Raw genomic sequence first — 6,636 nt, forward strand, 5'->3', positions numbered from 1 at the left:
ATAATTGGTTTTATGCCGAGAATAAGAGTCCCTGCCGGGAATTGCCAATCGTTATCATTCGGTAGTGGTACCTATTCTCAAAGTATTATATGATGGAATAACTATGTCGTTATCTTTGCCGTCATCCTTAGAGTTTTTACTCATAATACAGATAATAAAAAAACACACCTTTACAGTAGAATTTTCGGAATCGTAAATCCACCTGACGGTTCTTCATCATTTGGCCATCAGGGAAATAGTGATGGAATTAACATCCTTCAATCGATTAAACATAATTTAATATTTTTATCTCTGACGCTAGATTGGGCAAGTGAATTGAACAAGTTATTTGACTGGTACGTGAATTTAACATCTGAAAAACTCTATAATTCACTTCAATTGAACCAATATTAAAAACGTTCAACTTGGCTACTCAATTGAATTCAACAGAACTATTCAAATCACTTGCCCATTCTAAAACATTACATACCTGAAAAACATCTTCGCTGCCAACTCAATCCCCTCTAACGATCTCTCATGGACCAGTGGGGAAAGACACAGGGACACACACAACACTACAAACCATCATTGGTTCGAAACGCAAAATTTAAATAAATGCAAAAAATATAGAATGTAAACATGTCAAACTATTATTTTTGACGGAATCAACTTTTAGTTCTGCTTTACCGACCACGCATCCAACACTGGAAGAAAAATGTGAAATATGTCACACATTTTTTTCCAGCTTGTAATATTTCATACAATAGAAAAACATTATAGTCTATAGTTTTTCAAATAAAAATGTATGGAAAAATGCTAAATTTTGTATTGTTACGATGCTTAACCACCCGTATATTCTATTACGAAAACTTCGATTACGATTCATTGAATGGTTCATTACAATAAATCGTATTGTGATTCTACAGTTATGCCAACATTAAAATTTAATGGAAACCTATTGTTTTCAATAGTAATGTTACATTACGTTATATAGTTTTTGTATTATATTTTTTATTCGGGTTCCACGGGGGCATGTCAGTCGATCCTGAGCGACCATTTCGAAAATATTTGAAACTCTGCACAGTTTTTCAATTTCATCTAAATCGTCATTTTTCGATATCAAATCTTCATATTGAGTCACGACTAACTTTTCAAAAGGGTGTATGTGAAAATGGTTCAAAAATATTTAAAAAGCTGCACAGCAAAAACGGAATGTTCGATTGTTATGATTTTTTCAGCAAAGTTAGACAACTAAATGGTGATTCTTAAGAAAATGTGCACAGTAAAAAAATTTTTTTGCCTTTAAAAATATCATTTTTGTCACAAAACTCAAATATCTCAAAACCCTATCTTTTTCGAACGTAATTTTTTAGGAAAACGGTCCATTATATTAGCTATCTACCATAAAAATTTGGTGATGGTAAACTAATAAACAAAAAAGTTATGACATTTCAAACATTTCACAATTTTCACATTTAGTAAAAAAAAAATTTTTCTGTGTAGGTTATTTCGAGAATTGCAGTTTGATGCAGATTTTATTGTTAAGGGACGTGATTTAAACAAGTTGTTTTCATGATATTTTGATTTAATTATTCATAGCATCTATAAGAAACTTAGACACGATCCAGTGTTGTGATCAAAAGTATTGATAGTGTCATAATTTTCATTGCACGTGACTGGCGAAAAATTCTTTTAATAGTGTTGAAACCTGTTGATAATAACGTTTGCAAGCCTTCGGCCAAGGCAATGTAAGCTTCGATTTCCAATTCAGGAACACATAATGTGTGTGTGTGCACAACCCATGAGAATATTAATCTTATTTTACATAGTTTGAAAAGAATCAATTTAACAAAGGATATTAAAATGTTAACTGGTAGTCTTTTGTGTGAAAATACAACATCAAATTGCTATCTACGATCTTGTTCGGATTGTCCAGATTCTTCATCATTGGAAAATACTTTATTCGCTGAGTTTGAAGAAAAATATATTGATCAGTTATCATTTGAGCAATGGGTGACCACGGATAGGTGTGACATAGAAACTATTGTAAAACCTGTAGATGAGTTTGTGTCATATTTTTGCTTGAAATTAGAAAGTTTAATCCCTCACGATTTCATTAAAAATACGAAAAATACATTACAAAATGGTGAATTTTTAGTCATTTGTGATTTTTCTGAAAATTACAGCTTTGTATTGCAAGATGAAGTGCAGTCCCATCACTGGAACGTACAACAAGCTACAATTCATCCATTCGTTATTTATTTTAATGGAAGTACGCAAATTGAACACTTAAGTTTTATTATAATTTCCGAAGATTTAAGTCACGATTCAGTATCCGTTAACTTGTTCATTGAAAAATGATTAACTTTTACGCGTTGATAAGCATAAAGAAGTCAAAAAGATATATTTCATGTCTGATGGAGCAGCGTCGCAGTACAAAAATCGTAAGAATTTTTCGAGCCTATGTCAATTTAAATCAATGTACGGAATTGATGCAGAATGGCATTTTTTGCTACATCACATGGCAAAGGTCCTTGTGATGCTATTGGAGGAACAATAAAGCGCATGGCCACAAGAGCAAGTTTAGCCAAAAGAACGTGAGCATCCAATTAAAACTGCGAAAGAACTTTTGATTGGGCAAATCGTAGAAAAGAAAAAGATTTAACCAAATTATCATTTTGTTTTACTACTACTGAAGAGTACGAAATAAAGGCTTCAGAGCTCAGCGAGCAATTTAATAACGCGAAAACGATCCAAGGAACCCAAAAATTTCACTGTTTCATTCCATTGTCGGAAAATAAAATTAAAGCAAAACTATACTCAAACTGTGCTGATAATAATTCAAAAGTGTTCGATATTTTAAAAATTTGAATAAAAATAAATAAAAATAAGTATTAATAAACTGTTTTCATGATATCATAACCCATACCAAAATTCAAACCCAAAACTCTTAGAGTTTCTATAACAACATTGTGTAACTGCCACATTTAATTTAATACTTAGGATAATATTAATTCATTTTTATTTATTTATACATATCATATTTATACATATAATATACATAATATCGATGAATACATAAATATGGAATATCATACAAACAACTTGTTTAACTCACGCAAGGCCCTTAACAATAAAATCAGCATCAAACTGCGATTCTTGAAAAAAAATACACGGAAATTTTTTTTTGTTTACTATATGTGAAAATTGTGAAATGTTTGAAATGTCATAACTTTTTTGTTTATTAGTTTACCATCACCAAATTTTTATGGTAGATAGCTAATATAAAGGACCGTTTTCCTAAAAAATTACGTTCGAAAAAGATAGGGTTTTGAGATATTTGAGTTTTTGTGACAAAATGATATTTTAAAGGCAACAAAATTTTTTTTAACTTTGCTGAAAAAATCATAACAATCGAACATTCCGTTTTTGCTGTGCAGCTTTTAAATATTTTGAACCATTTTCACATACACCCTTTTGAAAGTTAGTCGTGACTCAATATGAAGATTTGATATCGAAAATGACGATTTAGATGAAATTGAAAAACTGTGCAAAGTTTCAACTCAATAGAAAATCATGAATTAAAAATTTTCTTAAATTTTGATGCTGTTGCTTGGAATCGCTCCTGCCAAAGCCGTCTTTTCCCCTACCATCAGATCTCGACGTTTCATGCATTTTTAAGTCATTTGGCATCAAAAACAAAAATTCGATTTTCGACTTTTCCTTTGGTCCCCCTTGGAAAAATTTTCATGGGTAAAAATTTCAAAACTTTGATGAATTTTAGGCACCCCTAAATCATGTCCGATTGAGCTCAAATTTTGCATGGGGTCATATTTTGGGGTAATGAAACTTGTGAGCAATGTCATTTTTTAAAATTCGATGACAATTTTTTCCCCATTGGCACCCTAATGTACATCTCTTAAAAATTGAAGCTATTGTGGTTTTGTCACCTTATAAAATAGAGGCGGTAAGCCACTACAAGTTTACGTTATTCGGACTCGAAAATCTTTGTGGAAAATTACCCATAAATATCCAACAATTATAAGTCATTTTTTTTAATTTCAGTGATTTATGAAAACATGTCGAAATAAATTGCATTTAAAATATATTTGGTTAACTTTCAAAAAGTAACTCCCAGTATTTTCCACATTAGATACTATTTTATATGTCGTTTAATTTTCAATGTTTTTTCCTGCATCCCAAGTAACAATTATGGTTTATAATGCTCTTGGGGACAACGAATTACTCTTGGAGGTGAGCAAGCCAAGGGCTGAAAGCCTCCCTAATAAAGATACAAAAAAAAAAGAATTACTCTTCAAGTATGCTATAAAACCTTAATAGATCCGTCCGTGTTACTAGGATGAGTTGATATTTATGTTGTCCCTTTTTAACTAATGAAAGTTTTATACGACGGTAAAACTAAATAGAATACAAACTCCTCGTTTTGACTTACATTTTGAAACATTTGTTTTATAACAGAGCTGAGATAGGAAAAAAAATATTTTTTTTAATCGAGGCTGATGAACGCTCATACGCGATGTAAGTTTTGAATCATAAATTAATAAAAACTCGCCAGCGAGTAAGAATCGTTCAAAAATTGTATCTTAGTTTGAAGCATTTATCGTTAGTGTTACGTTTTGAACGATTTTTTCTTCCTATTGTAGAGCCATAACGCCAAACAGTATTTAGCGATACTGTTGACATTTAGTTTGTATTAGTAAGGTTTATATTCGAATGATAATCTTGTGTTTATCAGCTACTGTTCTCATCTGAAAAAAATCTCAAATGAAAATTGTAATCATTATCTTCGGAGAATAATTAACTGAAGCAAATTTATTTTTCTAAGGCTTGATTTGTTAAAAATCTGTACCAATCTGTACTTTTAGGTAAAAATCTGTAATCTCTACTCTGTGTTGAACTTAATCCTAGAATTAAAAAAAAAACACTTTAATTAAGTTTAAAAAAATGTAATCTCTACTGTATAGAATCTGTACCATAATTCGTCAAAGAATATGTACCTCTCCAGATAAATCTGTACTTGTGGCAACACTGGGGAGAGTTTTACCAAACCGACCACCGGTATATCTCACAGATGGCGTTGTCGGCGAGTATGCCTGTATAAGATAGCAGTCAAAATGATTAATGCAAGAGATGGCGTTTTTTTAGCGGTAGTAAAATCCTATGTGGTGCGGATACAGCCGCATGTCTGCTCTCAAGCGAGTTGAGGAATAGTTTGAAATCACACCCATGAGCAAAATTATGACAACAAAATTTTCCAATAGCAAGTTCATTTATCGCTTCATGACTTGTCGAGCTATGCAATGTGGTACGATAACGTGGAATCTGATTGTTCACTGCCAGCAACATAATTCATTGGCAAGTTGGACTGGTAAATTAGACTTACAATTTTGGTTAGACTTTACAAATTTGGAAACTAGACACACATGATCCCCACTTTTTATTTCAGATGTTTCTCGATGTAATATGCTTAAATTTATACGATTTAAGGTGAACTTGATAAACAATTTAATAAGTTAATCAAAAACATCATTGGAAGAAATTATTTTTTCATGAAAGTTATAAAAAAAATCGATTTTTCTAAAAGATAGAAAATTTGACCTTTTCAAAACTTGCCAAACATCCCCATATCGGGGGGAATTGAGCTGAACATATTTAGGTTCGTTCAAGTCTGATGCAAGGCCAAATTGATTTATTTTCATTTATTTTCAAATCCTAACAATTCTTTATAGTCTAACGTAAAAAAGTCGTGCAAAAATTAAAAATATTGTTGGTATTAAGCTAAGGCAAAGTATTTTGGTTCCCACAGCCAATTATCAACAAAGTTGACATGCTGATGATTATTATGTTACATTATGTTAATTAATTTATTCGCATTTAATAAAAGTAATTAAAGTTAAGTATGTTTAACTACACTTTGTTCCAGGTAATGAGGATATTGAGGATATTGGATATTGACAAATTCACAATACGCGTGGGCTTGAATGATAAAATTTGATGGAAGTGAATAAATCTATTTGAACTTTTAAACCAGAAAAGAATTATAACAGATCAATAAGTTCCCAATAATATGCAAATGCAATGGTATACAACATACGTCTTAATATATGCAATATCGGGATCAAGTGTGTCCAAACTGTGGAGGATCAAGTGTGTCCATGTTGAGTATTTATCTTGATGAGCTTATTCAATTCTACAATAATAAAACTTCGTCGGTGATAAAACTAACGTCCAATAAAAATTTGACACGTTTTGGTTGGATATATTCAAAGTTATTAAACTTTTTACCTTTGCAGAAAAAAAGAATTGAGAACGCTAAAATAACTAACATCAAATGTTACTCAGATTCAATTTTTTGTCTAACGGATTCGTTTCCACATATCAGTGGAATAAAAATGTGATTAGTTTTCGAGAAAACAGGGGGGGGGGGTCATGTGTACCCGGGGATTACGTGTGTCCAGTTTCCTATTGATTTATCATATAAAAGCACATTTTATCATATTCAAACCCCAATAACAATAAAGCAACTCGTTGCAAAACTAGATTTTTTCAGCACTTGTAGTATTTATCCAGTTCGGCTTGCCTCGTTGGATAAACGTACAACTTGTACTGAAAAAATCATCTTTTTGCAACTAGTTG

The sequence above is a fragment of the Armigeres subalbatus genome, chromosome 2, assembly GCF_024139115.2.
Source record: "Armigeres subalbatus isolate Guangzhou_Male chromosome 2, GZ_Asu_2, whole genome shotgun sequence".
NCBI classification, from domain to species: Eukaryota; Metazoa; Arthropoda; class Insecta; order Diptera; family Culicidae; genus Armigeres; species Armigeres subalbatus.